Source organism: Hyla sarda, chromosome 2 (assembly GCF_029499605.1).
Source record: "Hyla sarda isolate aHylSar1 chromosome 2, aHylSar1.hap1, whole genome shotgun sequence".
In the NCBI taxonomy this organism is placed as follows: Eukaryota; Metazoa; Chordata; class Amphibia; order Anura; family Hylidae; genus Hyla; species Hyla sarda.
In genome coordinates this window covers 293,557,296-293,575,125 of record NC_079190.1, presented here as the reverse complement: position 1 = coordinate 293,575,125, position 17,830 = coordinate 293,557,296, and the positions used below count along the sequence as shown (strand labels likewise).

General features: G+C 45.3%; 1 protein-coding gene across 1 annotated transcript in view; it reads right to left on the bottom strand.

The window, feature by feature from the left end:
- GUCA1C (guanylate cyclase activator 1C) overlaps positions 1 to 17,830 on the bottom strand; it is a 92,165-nt gene that overhangs the window by 11,105 nt on the left and 63,230 nt on the right. The gene's annotated exons all lie outside the window — the stretch shown is intronic.

The window sequence follows — 17,830 nt, the reverse complement described above, 5'->3', positions numbered from 1 at the left end:
GCAATCTGATTGGTTGCTATGGGCAACTCATCAGCTATTCCTGGAAAATCTGCTAAGTTGCCCATAGCAACCAATCAGATTGCTTCTTTCATTTACCAGAGGCCTTGTGAAAAATGAAAGAAGTGATCTGACTGGTTGCTATGGGCAACTCATCAGCTTTTCCAGGAAATTAAAGTTTAACCACAACACTGTAACACTCCGTCCTACCCTGGGACTCGACCACCGCACAGTCACCCATACACTGTACTGCCGAGACCCTCCTGCTTATCTTACAGTTTTACATACCATGAGATCCCCATAGACCACAATGGGCCTATTGGTTTCAATGGGCAAAAAATCACAGAGTTCATGCACCAGCCCATTAGTTCCCTGTAAAGAAGGGAGGGCTCAATATTCGCGAATATGCGCATATGCGCAGCGATTTTCGCATATGCGCATATATTTTTGCATATGCGCATAAAAAAAACAAATATGCGAATTTTGCGAATATATGATGAATATTCATCCATACATTCGCAAAATATCACGAATTCGAATATGGCCTATGCCGCTCATCACTATGGTAGACTAAGCCTATGTTTTCCTACGAACCCCACAACTTTTTGTGTAGTAATGAGACCTCTGAATAGTATGATTTTCTGAATTAACTTGTAAAGTTTACTAAATTCCTTGTTAAAATAAATAAGTAAAAAAATACAGAAGATTAAATACAGCTTGGCAGGTTACAGCTTTGACTTCAGAAAAATAGAGATGTGTCCACAGTCACTATAATCAAGGTTTTGTAGCAGCCTTGCTGGGTTTTCTAATCTTTGGGTTCTTTTAGCACATATATGTGTATTGTCTACTACTATGTAGATACAGGCAGGGGTCAAGTCCTGGAAAAAAAAAGTGTGGGATTTCTAATACACCCCCCCCCCCCAGTTTGCTAAAAAGAAAAAAACAGACAAAAACATCCAAGCTAAAACTTGACATCCTGCACGGTTCCAGGATTCTTACAGGCCGCTGGCATACAGCTGCCTATGGTTTATAAGAGTTTAGTAATAGGGCAAGACTCATAGCTCAGTCACAGATTTTAACTGTATACACATTTTTTTTTTATATCAGATTAACCCTCTGTGTTATCCTTCTAGGGGGCTGTTTAAACTTACGCTTAGAATATACAGAAAGGGTTGGCAACACATACCGTGGTGTACTGGCAGTGGTCTAGTTCACTTTAATGGCCTAAATGTAGTCAACTAGTGACTAAGGGGGAGATGTATCATTGCATTTAGACCATTTTTCACGTCTACAAATTTTGCGCAATTGCGCTTTTTTTGCATAGAGCTGCATTTTTTTGTTGGACAGTTTTCTAAAGTTGTCACCAGTTTGGTCTACCATACACCACCTAATCCAGTGGACTGGTATGTATCAATTGCACAAAAAAAAGTAGATTTTTTTTTTTGCGCAATTGTGCTTTTTTTTTGCAAGATAAGTAGTCTAACCTAAGAGTTTTTTTTTTTAAAAGACACCAATGATGTGCTAAGAAAATTAGACAACTTGCAACTCGAATCCGATATGGTTATAGCTACCTGTGATGTGGAGGCACTCTACACTTCTATCCGACATAGTGACGGAATACGAGCGGTAAGATTCTTTTTGTCTTCCAGTGCCCTGGACTCTGACTTATGTAATTTTCTAAAAGTGGCCCTTGAGTACATTTTGACTCATAATTTCTTATGTTTAAGGAGTCTCTCTTCCTGCAGCTCCAGGGCACGGCAATGGGGGCATCTTGTGCGCCCTCGTATGCCAACCTGTTCCTGGGGCTGTGGGAGAGAGACATTTTTATTTCAGATCCCATTCCAGGTATAGAGAACATACAATATTGGTGGCGATATATTGATGATATCCTGTTAGTGTGGCAGGGACCGGTCACTGAATTACAAGACCTAATTACTAGACTTAACCAAAATTACTTAAATATTAAACTAACTACCAATATAGGTACTACATCTACTGAATTCCTTGATGTTAAGATCACAAGAGATGATAACGGTTTCTTTTCCACAGACCTCTTTAGAAAAAGCACTTCTGCCAACACTATACTTCATGCAAAATCCGGACACCCACGACATCTAGTGAATAACATCCCAACTGGACAATATCTTCGGGCACGACGTATCTGTTCCAATACCTTGGACTTCGAGAAACAAGCTGAAGATCTTCAGGTACGTTTTAAAGAGAGAGGCTATAATGACAATTGTTTGACTAAAGCATATCATAGAGCCAAAAAGAGTGATCGCAATACTCTTTTACAGGTTAAAAGACCTACCACCAAACAGGATTCCGATACCGTTAGATTCATCACAACATACCATTCACGGACCCAAGATATGAACACAGCAATTGCAAAATACTGGCCCTTACTTACGACAGACCAGGTACTTCTTGGATGCCTTCCCAAAAATCCTTCTGTCACTTTTAGAAGGTCGAAAAATATCAAAGATTCTTTGGTTCGTAGTTACCATCAGGGACCTAATAAATCTCATCTTTTTGGATCAAAGGGTCCCAAATGGGGCAGTTTCAATTGCGGGCAGTGTGTTGCATGCGCAAACATAGAAAAGAATACTACCTTTGAAAATGCCAGTGGAATGAAATCTTACAAAATTACTCATCATATTAACTGTGCAACCAAGGGTGTAGTGTACTATGCTAAGTGCCCATGCAACAAAATTTATATCGGCATGACAACACGCGAACTCTGCAGACGCGTGAGGGAACATGTTCTGGACATAAAAGCAGGGAAGGATGGACCAGATCCATTCTATCAGAAGTCTTTGGCAAGACATTTTAAGAAGTACCATGGTAGTGATTCATCTCTTTTACAGGTTCGGGGCATTGATCGGGTCTATGCTGGCCCACGTGGTGGCAATTGGAAAACTCTTCTTGCTCAAAAGGAATGTAAATGGATCGAAATTTTGGGAACAAAAACTCCTGCTGGATTGAACGAGATCAACAGTTTTGCCTCCTATTTGTAAGTATAATCTATTTATTAGATATTTCTGTATTTATTTTCATTATCTTTTACATTGCTATCATTATATCACTATCACTCTTCCTCTAAATCACTATATGTCACGATTTTCTCCATATGTTATTATTTTCTTTTGTGTTCATTTTCTCTTCTCCCATATTATGGTCATTTATCTTTCGCCCTTTCCCTTCACAACTTTAGTCCTCCCCTATCCTTCCTCCCCTTCCCCTTTCCCCTCCCCCATTCCTTCCTCCCCCCCCCCCTCTTTCCCTCTTCCTCCCCCTATATACACACATATATTTCCCGCACTTGTTCACTTATTCCTATTATTGTTTTCTCTGTCTCTTATGTGGTTTTCATCTATGTTATGTGTATTCATTTTACTTAAATATCCTTATCTATGTTGTTCTCGCTGTTTGTAATTATGATATTCTCCTTTTTTTTCATTGTTGTAATTTTCTCTTTTGTTCATCCAATTGTCTTTTATTTATGTAGGGTCTACAATACATCTTGCTCATCATCATATCAATATGGCGGGAGACCCCTTTCCTTCCTTCTCCCTCTTCTTCTCCCATGTTCCCCATCCTTATGTACTATTCGACATATCTTTAATGTATTTATTATTGTTGTTATTATCAGTAGCGGTGTCCAATTAACTATTTGTGGATGGTTCATGTATGCATATTCATACAATATTGATTTGTTTTTCTTAATTATGTTTAAAGCTATATGGGGGGCCCCCCACCTTATTATGTATGTTTATTCATATGTTATTTATAATTATCAATATTTGGCTATTATATTACCATCCTCTTTTTTTGTTGTACAATTCATCTATTATATACATTTCATTTATCACGCCCCTCTCTATTGGTTCCCATACCCTATCACTTGGCAACATTAATGTATTAATTATTTCCCATACTTATCACATTCATTTATTTATCTCATCACTTCCACTCACTCACCCTTTTAGCATCAAATCCCATTGCATATTTGCACACCCAGGTCTATCACATTATATTATCCCTATTCACACCTCCCCCCCCTCCTTCTCCTTCCCTTCTATTTTTCTCCCTGCCCTTTCACCATTTTGCACAATGTTGTTTATTCCCACGTGCACACACAGATCCTTACACATTTTCTGTATCACATGCATCCTATATGGTTGATTCAATTTAGATCCTACCTTTTTCTCCCCATTAACTATTACCTTTCATACATCATTTCATTCCCTTAATTTATTATCGGCATTCAGCCATTTTAGTGAGGCCACAGGCATTTTCTGCCTCTAGGGACTGGGCCCGGCGCACATGCGCAATATCATAGCATATGGCCATGTTTGTGTGGCCTGCGCCATTAGTTCCATCCTTGCGCGTCTCTGGCTCCCTGTATGGGAGTCGAGCCAGCATACATGCGCAGTAGTGTACCCCAGGCGAGGACGGCTTACACAGCCCTCCTCTCGCGAGATCCCGGTCTCATTCACATGAGCTGATCCGCTCATGTGACCTGACGCTATTTCCGGTTTACATCACCCAGTGTCTCGCAACAGGTGCGTTCCTCACTCCCCATTGGCATACACATACTACTTATAGCGAGGCTATCACAGTCCACCTCACTCCTTGACAAAGCCGCTTCCGGCGAAACGCGTCGGAGTTGTGGAGGTGGATTGGGGTGAGTCCTGTGCCAGCTTATACCAAACCGTTTCTTCCCTGTATACTACTCTTTGCTGCTAGTCACCACCCAAACTTGCTGCTATCTATCTGCTGCTATCTGTATTATTGCTGCCCATTGCCTGTTGGTTGTTATTGCTTATTATCAGCACTATACTGTGTGACCCAGGTGATATTATTCCCCCTTTTTTTGGCTGCATGTTCAAGTCCTTGTCCACTTCATTTGCACGGTTAATACATTTTTTAATTTTTAATTCTTTGCACTTGTTGCAACTCACTTGAGTGTCATGTTTTATTCATTTGCTTTCTGCCTTGGTTATTAATCAATAATTCCATCACATATATTTGTTTGCCCTCACCGGCCATTGCGTGGTAATTTAATTCCACAAGTATTGCACATTTTTCTTGCACATATTTTGCACGACGCCCTTCCCCCCTCCTTCCCCTCACCTTGTGCATGCAACCCCTGCAGATATTAATTTATAATTTATTTATTATTACCAATCTACTTATTTATAAACCATTAATTGCAGCTCACTACTAGCATTGTGACTTCTCAAAGAACTATTTTATTTCTTTATCTATTTTATTGGCATACAGGCTCTCTCACCCCAGCATCCACCTTATACTTTTATACTTATACTTTAATATATCCTCTATTTTTATACTACCGTTTATGAATTGATTCTGTGATTTCAGATATACATATATGTATCTTTTAAACTATATATTTCAATAAAATTACTTTTATACATGATTATACTTGTCATAAATTATTTTTAACTGGGGTATATTCACCATTTTATTGTGTGGTCTTCCACACTTGTAGGTTGTTGTTTTAGTTGCTCTTTCAGTGAATAATAAATCCCCTACCCTACCTATACAATATTTCTATTTTTGAGCCCTTGAGGAAAGTTTCTTTCGGTCACATAACCTAAGAGTGCTAGCAAGGACTCGTAGAAAATGGCAGACGGTGGAAAATGCCGGTGGGGGATGCAGGAGCCGTCTCTCAGCAGTGCTGTACTACAACTACTCCCATAATGGGACAGAATCTGTCCCAAATTGGGAGTAGTTGTAGTACCGTAGTGCTGAGAGACGCACATCCCCCGTCTGCGGGACTCTATTGTGACTGTTAGGACTACTACTTCCATCATGGACATACTCTGTCCATGATGGGAGTTGTATTCCTGGGGCTGAAGGGCAGATCGCAGCAGGTCATTCTCCACAGACCCGCTGCAATCTGCATTTATTAACTTAAAAAGCTGGCGGTACATGCGGGAGACAGGAGCTCTGATTGGTGGAAAGCTATTCACCAATCAGAGCTCCTGTCTTCTGGGATTATGAATTGTGACGGGTCTATACAGGGGAGCGAGTGGAGCCGTTTCTACAGTATATAATTGTTATGTGTACTGTACCCCCCTAATACTGACCCCTTCTATAGTGAGCGCTGGGACCGCTGTGTGATTGACAGGTCCCCAGCACAAGTGTCCGGCCCCACTGACCTTTACATGTTGTAAATCTTCATGATACACACTGCCCGTCCTCCTCTTCATTCTTCTGATGCCGGAGACGAGCGGCTTCTGTATCATAGTCTATAGACAGAGTGCTCCATCCCTGCCTCCACACTGCACAGGGCTGGGGCCAGACAACGGCAGGGGGCGCTCTGACTATAGTGAAAGCAGAAGCCGCTCGTCTCCGGTATTAGAAGAAAGAGGAGGAGGACGGGCAGTGTGTATCATAAAGATTTATAACATATAAAGGTCAGTGGGGCCGGACACTTGCGCTGGGAACCTGTGTGTCAATCACACAGCGGTCCCAGTGCTCACTTTACAGGGGGTCACTATTAGTCTGTGGTGGGGAAATACACATAACAATGATATACTGTAGAAGCGGCTCCAATCGCTCCCCTGTATAGACCTGTCACAATTCATAATCCCCGCCAGAAGACAGGAGCTCTGATTGGTGTATAGTGGTGAATAGCTTTCCACCAATCAGAGATTCGGTCTCCCGGCGGCGGGGATTATGAATCGTGACATCTGTATACAGGAGGCGGCGGGGAGCGCAGATCGCAGCGGGTCTCTGGAGAATGACCTGCTGCGATCTGTCCTTCAGCCCAAGGACTACAACTCCCATCATGGACAGAGTCTAGTCCTAACAGTCACAATACAGTTTCACAGCTGGGGGATGTGCAAGAGCCATCCCTCAGCACTGCAGTACTACAACTACTCCCATCATGGGACACAAAATGTCCCATGATGGGAGTAGTGGTCCAAGGGCAGACTGACAGATCTCAGGGGTCTCACTCTTGAGACCCCTTGCAACTTCTCCGCCCCTGCCCCCTAGTGATGACATCATTAGGGGGCGGAGCTTCACAGTCCAGGCTTGAAGCCAGGGTGGTAAGTATGGCTCTGTTCTCATCATTCGTTTTCCATAATGGGAACAGAGCCTTTTTGGCAGTGTGTTCCCAAACAGGGAGACTCCAGCTGTTGTTTACCTACAGCCCCCATGATGGGATTGGTAGTTTAGCAACAATTGGAGGCTCCCTATTTAGGAACACACTGCATTATGTGCGCTCTCCCCAGGGAGGAGCGCCAAAAATGTACTAACCCATTTTTCGTGTTTTTATTTTCTTGTCATTTCAGATACGTGAATGCGGAGGACTACCTGAGATTCGGTGGACTGTGACGATGACCAATGTTTTTTAATGTCATTAAAAGGGTTAACGAGGGCTGTGGGGGAGTGTTTTTTTAAATACATTTTTTATTTAATGTGTTGTGTTTTTTATAAGTGAAATTTCAGGCTTAGTAGTGGAAACCGTCTTGTAGACGGAATCTATTACTAAGCTGAGCTTAGTGTTAGCCCCAAAAACAGCTAGCGCTAATCCCCAATTATTACCCCGGTGCTAACGGCCACAGGGGTGCCAGGAAGAGCCGGAGCGTCAAAAATAGCGCTCCTTGGCCTAGGCGGTAACAGGCTGGGGTTATTTAGGCTGGGGAGGGCCAGTGACAATGGTCCTCGCCCATCCTGGTAACGTCAGGCTGTTGCTGATTGGTTGGTGTCTGACTGAAACTGAAAATATGAGGAACCCTATGTGGGAGCCTCCAATTGTTCTTGTCTGCCTACTGTATCCTGTATAAACAGTCATCTATAGATGGCTGTATATACAGGAGAGCGCACAAAGATTTAACGCAGAACTGCTCAACAGCAGTGTGGGTTAACTCTTTCCTTGCTGGGCTCCTGTATAGTATACATGGATATACTATGCCCCCTGTATACTATACAGCAGGAAGAGGTAAGTAGTGATGCTCTGCACCCGGTATATGTATATGCTATACATCACTCCTTACCTCCTTACACTCCGTGGGGTGGGCGCTCTGCATCCGACCCATGGAGTAGTACCTGAAGGCAGTGAAAAAAATGGGGGGAGATTAATCAAAACCTATGTAGAGGAAGAGCGGTTCAGATTGTTCCTTTCATTTTTTTTAAAGAATCAATCTGATTGGTTGCCATGGGCAACTGCACTACTCTTCCTCTGTACAGTTTTTGATAAATCTCCCCCAAGAAAAATTACCAAAATGCAGGAAAAGCTGGGACCGTTTTTCAGGCGTTTTTGCTGGTGGACACAAAAAACCTCAGTGGAATCCTAAAAAACAATAGAACAAAAGCCCAGCGTCCAGGATACACCACTATTCCTGTGAGGTGTAGAACAGGTCTACAAATAGAACTGTGTGGAGATTTAGACCATTGCACGAAATGTATCATGGGTGTTACGCCGAGCGCTCCGGGTCCCCGCTCCTCCCCGGAGCGCTCGCAACATCCTCGCTACTGCAGCGCCCCGGTCAGATCTACTGACCGGGTGCGCTGCGATACCGCCCCCAGCCGGGATGCGATTCGCGATGCGGGTGGCGCCCGCTCGCGATGCGCACCCCGGCTCCCGTACCTGACTCGCTCTCCGTCGGTCCTGTCCCGGCGCGCGCGGCCCCGCTCCCTAGGGCGCGCGCGCGCCGGGTCTCTGCGATTTAAAGGGCCACTGCGCCACTGATTGGCGCTGTTGGTCTAATTAGTGTGTTCACCTGTGCACTCCCTATGTATACCTCACTTCCCCTGCACTCCCTCGCCGGATCTTGTTGCCATTGTGCCAGTGAAAGCGTTTCCTAGTGTGTTCCTAGCCTGTGTTCCAGACCTCCTGCCGTTGCCCCTGACTACGATCCTTGCTGCCTGCCCCGACCTTCTGCTACGTCCGACCTTGCTCTTGTCTACTCCCTTGTACCGCGCCTATCTTCAGCAGTCAGAGAGGTTGAGCCGTTGCTAGTGGATACGACCTGGTTACTACCGCCGCTGCAAGACCATCCCGCTTTGCGGCGGGCTCTGGTGAATACCAGTAGTAACTTAGAACCGGTCCACTAGCACGGTCCACGCCAATCCCTCTCTGGCACAGAGGATCCACCTCCTGCCAGCCGAATCGTGACAGTAGATCCGGCCATGGATCCCGCTGAAGTTCCACTGCCAGTTGTCGCCGACCTCACCACGGTGGTCGCCCAGCAGTCGCAACAGATAGCGCAACAAGGCCACCAGCTGTCTCAACTGACCGTGATGCTACAGCAGCTACTACCACAGCTTCAGCAATCATCTCCTCCGCCAGCTCCTGCACCTCCTCCGCAGCGAGTGGCCGCTTCCGGCCTACGACTATCCTTGCCGGATAAATTTGATGGGGACTCTAAGTTTTGCCGTGGCTTTCTTTCGCAATGTTCCCTGCACTTGGAGATGATGTCGGACCAGTTTCCTACTGAAAGGTCTAAGGTGGCTTTCGTAGTCAGCCTTCTGTCTGGGAAAGCTCTGTCATGGGCCACACCGCTCTGGGACCGCAATGACCCCGTCACTGCCTCTGTACACTCCTTCTTCTCGGAAATTCGAAGTGTCTTTGAGGAACCTGCCCGAGCCTCTTCTGCTGAGACTGCCCTGCTGAACCTGGTCCAGGGTAATTCTTCCGTTGGCGAGTACGCCATCCAATTCCGTACTCTTGCTTCCGAATTATCCTGGAATAATGAGGCCCTCTGCGCGACCTTTAAAAAAGGCCTATCCAGCAACATTAAAGATGTTCTGGCCGCACGAGAAATTCCTGCTAACCTGCATGAACTCATTCATCTAGCCACTCGCATTGACATGCGTTTTTCCGAAAGGCGTCAGGAGCTCCGCCAGGATATGGACTTTGTTCGCACGAGGCGTTTTTTCTCCCCGGCTCCTCTCTCCTCTGGTCCTCTGCAATCCGTTCCTGTGCCTCCCGCCGTGGAGGCTATGCAAGTTGACCGGTCTCGCTTGACACCTCAAGAGAGGACACGACGCCGCATGGAGAATCTTTGCCTGTACTGTGCCGGTACCGAACACTTCCTGAAGGATTGTCCTATCCGTCCTCCCCGCCTGGAAAGACGTACGCTGACTCCGCACAAAGGTGAGACAGTTCTTGATGTCAACTCTGCTTCTCCACGCCTTACTGTGCCTGTGCGGATATCTGCCTCTACCTTCTCCTTCTCTACTATGGCCTTCTTGGATTCCGGATCTGCAGGAAATTTTATTTTGGCCTCTCTCATCAACAGGTTCAACATCCCGGTGACCAGTCTCGCCAGACCCCTCTACATCAATTGTGTTAACAATGAAAGATTGGACTGTACCGTGCGTTACCGCACGGAGCCCCTCCTAATGTGCATCGGACCTCATCACGAAAAAATTGAGTTTTTGGTCCTCTCCAATTGCACTTCCGAAATTCTCCTTGGACTACCGTGGCTTCAACGCCATTCCCCAACCCTTGATTGGTCCACGGGAGAGATCAAGAGCTGGGGTACCTCTTGTTTCAAGGACTGTCTTAAACCGGTTCCCAGTACTCCCTGCCGTGACCCTGTGGGTCCCCCTGTAACCGGTCTCCCTAAGGCTTATATGGACTATGCTGACGTATTTTGCAAAAAACAAGCTGAGACTTTACCTCCTCACAGGCCTTATGACTGTCCTATTGACCTCCTCCCGGGCACTACTCCACCCCGGGGCAGAATTTATCCTCTGTCCGCCCCAGAGACTCTTGCTATGTCTGAATACATCCAGGAAAATTTAAAAAAGGGGTTTATCCGCAAATCCTCCTCTCCTGCCGGAGCTGGATTTTTCTTTGTGTCCAAAAAAGATGGCTCCCTACGTCCTTGCATTGATTACCGCGGACTTAATAAAATCACGGTAAAGAACCGCTACCCCCTACCTCTTATCTCAGAACTCTTTGATCGCCTTCAAGGTGCCCACATCTTTACCAAACTGGACTTAAGAGGTGCTTATAATCTCATCCGCATCAGGGAGGGGGACGAATGGAAAACTGCATTTAACACCAGAGATGGACACTTTGAGTATCTAGTCATGCCCTTTGGCCTGTGCAACGCCCCTGCCGTCTTCCAAGACTTTGTTAATGAAATTTTTCGTGATCTCTTATATTCCTGTGTTGTTGTGTATCTGGACGATATTCTGATTTTTTCTGCCAACTTAGAAGAACATCGCCAGCATGTCCGCATGGTTCTTCAGAGACTTCGAGACAATCAACTTTATGCCAAAATGGAGAAATGTCTGTTTGAATGTCAATCTCTTCCTTTCCTAGGATACTTGGTCTCTGGCCAGGGACTACAAATGGACCCAGATAAACTCTCTGCCGTCTTAGATTGGCCACGCCCCTCCGGACTCCGTGCTATCCAACGTTTTTTGGGGTTCGCCAATTATTACAGACAATTTATTCCACATTTTTCCACTATTGTGGCTCCTATCGTGGCTTTAACCAAGAAGAATGCCAATCCTAAGTCCTGGTCTCCCCAAGCGGAAGACGCATTTAAACGGCTCAAGTCTGCCTTTTCTTCTGCTCCCGTGCTCTCCAGACCTGACTCATCTAAACCCTTCCTATTGGAGGTTGATGCCTCCTCAGTGGGAGCTGGAGCGGTCCTTCTACAAAAAAATTCTTCCGGGCATGCTGTTACTTGTGGTTTTTTTTCTAGGACCTTCTCTCCGGCGGAGAGGAACTACTCCATCGGGGATCGAGAACTACTGGCCATTAAATTGGCACTTGAGGAATGGAGGCATCTGCTGGAGGGATCAAAATTTCCAGTTATCATTTACACCGATCACAAGAATCTCTCCTATCTCCAGTCTGCCCAACGGCTGAATCCTCGCCAGGCCAGGTGGTCGTTGTTCTTTGCCCGTTTTAACTTTGAAATTCATTTTCGCCCTGCCGACAAGAACATTAGGGCCGATGCTCTCTCTCGTTCCTCGGATGCCTCGGAAGTAGAGGTCTCTCCGCAACACATCATTCCTCCTGACTGTCTGATCTCCACTTCTCCAGTCTCCATCAGGCAAACTCCTCCAGGGAAGACCTTCGTTTCTCCACGCCAACGTCTCGGGATTCTCAAATGGGGACACTCCTCCCACCTCGCAGGCCATGCGGGCATCAAAAAGTCCTTGCAACTCATCTCTCGTTTCTATTGGTGGCCGACTCTGGAGACGGATGTTGTTGATTTTGTGCGGGCCTGTACTGTCTGTGCCCGGGATAAGACTCCTTGCCAGAAGCCTGCTGGTCTCCTTCATCCTCTGCCTGTCCCCGAACAGCCTTGGTCTCTGATTGGTATGGACTTTATTACAGACTTACCCCCATCCCGTGGCAACACTGTTGTTTGGGTGGTCGTTGATCGTTTTTCCAAGATGGCACATTTTATTCCTCTTCCTGGTCTTCCTTCAGCGCCTCAGTTGGCAAAACAATTTTTTGTACACATTTTTCGTCTTCACGGTTTGCCCACGCAGATCGTCTCGGATAGAGGCGTTCAATTCGTGTCAAAATTCTGGAGGGCTCTCTGTAAACAACTCAAGATTAAATTAAACTTCTCTTCTGCTTATCATCCTCAATCCAATGGGCAAGTAGAAAGAATTAACCAGGTCCTGGGTGACTATTTACGGCATTTTGTTTCCTCCCGCCAGGATGACTGGGCAGATCTTCTACCATGGGCCGAATTCTCGTACAACTTCAGAGTCTCTGAATCTTCTGCTAAATCCCCATTTTTCGTGGTGTACGGCCGTCACCCTCTTCCCCCCCTCCCTACTCCCTTGCCCTCTGGTTTGCCCGCTGTGGATGAAGTGACTCGTGATCTTTCCACCATATGGAAAGAGACCCAAAATTCTCTTTTACAGGCTTCATCTCGCATGAAAAAGTTTGCCGATAAGAAAAGAAGAGCTTCCCCCATTTTTGCTCCCGGAGACAAGGTATGGCTCTCCGCTAAATATGTCCGCTTCCGTGTCCCCAGTTACAAACTGGGACCACGCTATCTGGGTCCTTTCAAAATCTTGTGCCAAATTAATCCTGTCTCTTACAAACTTCTTCTTCCTCCTTCTCTTCGTATTCCCAATGCCTTTCATGTCTCTCTCCTTAAACCACTCATCATCAACCGTTTCTCTCCCAAACTTGTTTCTCCCACTCCTGTTTCCGGTTCTTCTGACATCTTCTCCGTGAAGGAGATACTGGCCTCCAAGACGGTCAGAGGGAAAAAAAATTTTTTGGTTGATTGGGAGGGCTGTGGTCCTGAAGAGAGATCCTGGGAACCTGAGGACAACATCCTAGACAAAAGTCTGGTCCTCAGGTTCTCAGGCTCCAAGAAGAGGGGGAGACCCAAGGGGGGGGGTACTGTTACGCCGAGCGCTCCGGGTCCCCGCTCCTCCCCGGAGCGCTCGCAACATCCTCGCTACTGCAGCGCCCCGGTCAGATCTACTGACCGGGTGCGCTGCGATACCGCCCCCAGCCGGGATGCGATTCGCGATGCGGGTGGCGCCCGCTCGCGATGCGCACCCCGGCTCCCGTACCTGACTCGCTCTCCGTCGGTCCTGTCCCGGCGCGCGCGGCCCCGCTCCCTAGGGCCCGCGCGCGCCGGGTCTCTGTGATTTAAAGGGCCACTGCGCCACTGATTGGTGCAGTTGGTCTAATTAGTGTGTTCACCTGTGCACTCCCTATGTATACCTCACTTCCCCTGCACTCCCTCGCCGGATCTTGTTGCCATTGTGCCAGTGAAAGCGTTTCCTAGTGTGTTCCTAGCCTGTGTTCCAGACCTCCTGCCGTTGCCCCTGACTACGATCCTTGCTGCCTGCCCCGACCTTCTGCTACGTCCGACCTTGCTCTTGTCTACTCCCTTGTACCGCGCCTATCTTCAGCAGTCAGAGAGGTTGAGCCGTTGCTAGTGGATATGACCTGGTTACTACCGCCGCTGCAAGACCATCCCGCTTTGCGGCGGGCTCTGGTGAATACCAGTAGTAACTTAGAACCGGTCCACTAGCACGGTCCACGCCAATCCCTCTCTGGCACAGAGGATCCACCTCCTGCCAGCCGAATCGTGACAATGGGGCTTTCACAAGTTTGATAAATTTGGAGAAATTGCACCAAATTTAGACCAACCAAAATGATCTACAAAAAAGTTTTAGTCCATTCCCTGCATGTATATGTTTACTGTGCAGCACTGTAAAGCACAGAAGACCACACTTTTTAGTCACTCTAAGTAAACATATACATGCAGAAAATGGACTAAACATAGACACTAGCCCTTGACTATGTTTAAGCCACTAAAGTAAATGGGGGCATTGCCACTACACCGCAGTATATTATGACATCTCTGTTTGACAGAATAAGTGTAAGGTTTAATCATGCTGTGAATATATAGGACCATATATAGTAGCCAGAGAAGGAGAGAACAGAGGTAACTACTGCCCCCTACCTCCACGTCTACAAGTATTCCCACATACGATGACCATATAATGGTGGATATCAGCTGCACACAGGCTCTGCAGACCATATAAGCAATTACATACAGTTACATCAGGTGACTCGTGAGTGATGTCTTTTCTGATCAGAGTCGGTTACTTTCCTTTTTTTTTTTTTCAGGCCAAGAATGTCATGACCTGCAAGACAAACATTTTATATATATATAGTACCCCAAAGTAATAATGCCCCCTTGTAGAGAATACCAGCCGTTCTGTATAGCCCCTATAGACCCCAACCAAAGTTAGTTACCATTACGGTCCGTCTCCACAATAGTGGCTGTTCTGCTCCTCATTGGCAGGCAGCGGAGGGCCCGATGTATTCTAGCAGATGTGACTGTCTCAGCATGTCTACTCCCAGCAGCTATTGCCATAATTTTGCAATCCCCAGACCCCTAAGAGGCTTGTTTTTGCACGACCAATTTAACTTTGTAATGACATCACTCATTTTACTATAAAGTGTATGGCTCAACCAAAAAATAAAATTTGTGAGGGAAATTGAAAAGAAAAACACAATTTAGCAACTTTTTGTTTATTTGGAGGGCACTTTATAGTAATGATATGCTACCTTTATTCTGTGGGTCAATATGGTTAAAATGATACCCATGCTACATGCTTTTCCTTACTACTGGGGTGACACACTGTAACAAACCTCCTCATGTAATCTCCTTACTACTGCGGTGACACACTGTTAAAAAAAAAAACTCTTCCTCATGTAATCTCCTTACTACTGGGGTGATACACTGTAACAAAACTCCTCCTCATGTAATCACCTTACTACTGGGGTGACACACTGTAACAAACCTCCTCCTCATGTAATCTCCTTGCTACTGGGGTGACACACTGTAACAAACCTCCTTCTCATGTAATCTTCTTACTACTGGGGTGACACACTGTAACAAACCTCCTCCTCATGTAATCTCCTTACTACTGGGTTGACACACTGTAACAAACCTCCTCCTCATGTAATCTCCTTACTACTGCAGTGACACACTGTAAAAAAAAACTCCTCATGTAATCACCTTACTACTGGGGTAACACACTGTAACAAACCTCCTCCTCATGTAATCTCATTATTACTCTGGTGACACACTGTAATGAACCTCCTCCTTATGTGATCACTGAGCAAGAACTGCAAGTAAATAAAGGTAATTCTGAGAGAAATATAGGTCGTAGATACATAAATCTGATCTGACAGGTACACTTTAAAAAATGCTTGTCAGTGTCGTAATGTGCCCTAAGACCTGTATGCATAATAATATGCATGTATGTAAAACACCTTTTGATCTATGTATTACTTATCTCACACTGCTTGCACTTCTCCCGAAGGCTGGGAGTGTTTCTTCAGGATTTGACAAACTTGCTCCCCCCTCCCCTAACCCTAAAGCAGCCGTGTAAAATCTATATGGTGCAAATAAACAAGAAATAAGTTCATAAAATGACCAAAGAGAAATAATTTTGCTTATAAATAATAATTTAGCACCTTGTATGGCTTTTCTGTGTGCATGGAAATGCTCCTCTTCTGAAAAGACTACAAGCTGTCTAAATCTTGTCTGGATCTCACAAGGGTAAACACCGGACTGAGGCACAACAGGGAGATAACCACGCCCCCAGGTCCAAAATATCTTATTGGATGGACCAAAAGGACTTAGATAGCAGAGTTTGTTTGCAAAATTCAAGAGACAGAGACCCCCTAGTGGCCATTTTTTTAAACCATTTTTTCACATCTTTAGCAATACATTTTTTTAATGAAGAATATTAGGAAAATGCTTCGTTTTTAAGAAAGTATTACATGAAAAAAGTTGTTTCGTAGGACAGTAACGCTTTAAATGCAACACACAAAAATACACTTGCATAACTCTGCAGTACCAATTAGTCAATTATGCACAACATAAACAGATTTTTAATCAATTGCGATGGATAAAATGCTTATTCTACAGGGTGGGCCATTTATATGGATACACCTTAATAAAATGGGAATGGTTGGTGATATTAACTTCCTGTTCGTAGCACATTAGTATATGTGAGGGGGGGGGGGGAACTTTTCAAGATGGGTGGTGACCATAGCGGCCATTTTGAAGTCAGCCATTTTGAATCCAACTTTTGTTTTTTCAATAGGAAGAGGGTCATGTGACACACCAAACTTATTTGGAATTTCACAAGAAAAACAATGATGTGCTTGGTTTTAACGTACCTTTATTCTTTCATGAGTTATTTACATGGTTCTCTTTGTTTACAGCCATTGACATGTCGTCGAGGTTAACACGCGAGGAGCGGATAGAAATTGTGTTGATTTCTGGTGAACGCAGTAACCGAGTCATTGCAGCAGATTTCAATGCAAGACACCCTACGAGACCACCCATCTCCCATGCTACAGTTAACAAAACTGGTTGCTAAGTTTCGTGAAACTGGTTCAGTGTTGGATTTGCCAAGTGAAATCTGTCACTAATGAAGAAACATCAGTGGCTGTCTTAGCTTCATTCAGCAAGAGCCCACAGCGTAGCACTCGCCACATGTCACTGGAGAGTGGCATTAGTCGAACATCCCTTTGGCGGATATTAGCTACTCACAAATGGCACCCTTACAAACTCCAGCTACTGCAGCATCTCAACGAGGATGACCCAGATCGGTGCACTGAATTTGCAGAATGAGCAAAACAAAAATTGGAACAGGACCCTCAGTTTACGCAGAAGATTTTGTTCAGTGATGAGGCAAACCTTTATGTGAATGGTGAAGTTAACAAACAAAACCACCGCTATTGGTCTGACACTAACCCACATTCGATAGATCCCTCCAAGACTGTTGGAACACAAAAATTGATGATATGGTGTGGTATATGGGGTACAAAGATAGTGGGGCCATTCTTCATCAATGGAAACCTCAAGGCCACTGGATATGCGAAATTGCTACATGATGATGTGTTTCCCTCTTTATGCACTGAAGCTGGCACGTTCGCTGAGTTTTTCCAGCAACACATTTTGGGTGTCAGGTCAGTGCATTCCTAAATGAACAGTTTCCTGAAAAGTGGATTGCTTGTCGTGGGCCAGTTGAATGGCTCCCAAGGTCTGACCCCCCTTAGACTTTTAACTTTGGGGTCATCTGAAGGCAATTGTCTATGCTGTGAAGATACGAGATGTGCAGCACCTGAAACTACGGATACTGGAAGCCTGTGCTGGCATTTCTCCTGCAGTGTTGCTATCAGTGTGTGAAGAGTGGGAGAAAAGGGTTGCATTGACAATCCAACACAATGGGCAGCACATTGAACACATTTTATAAGTGGTCAGAAACTTGCAAATAACTCATGAAAGAATAAAGTTACATTAAAACCAAGCACATC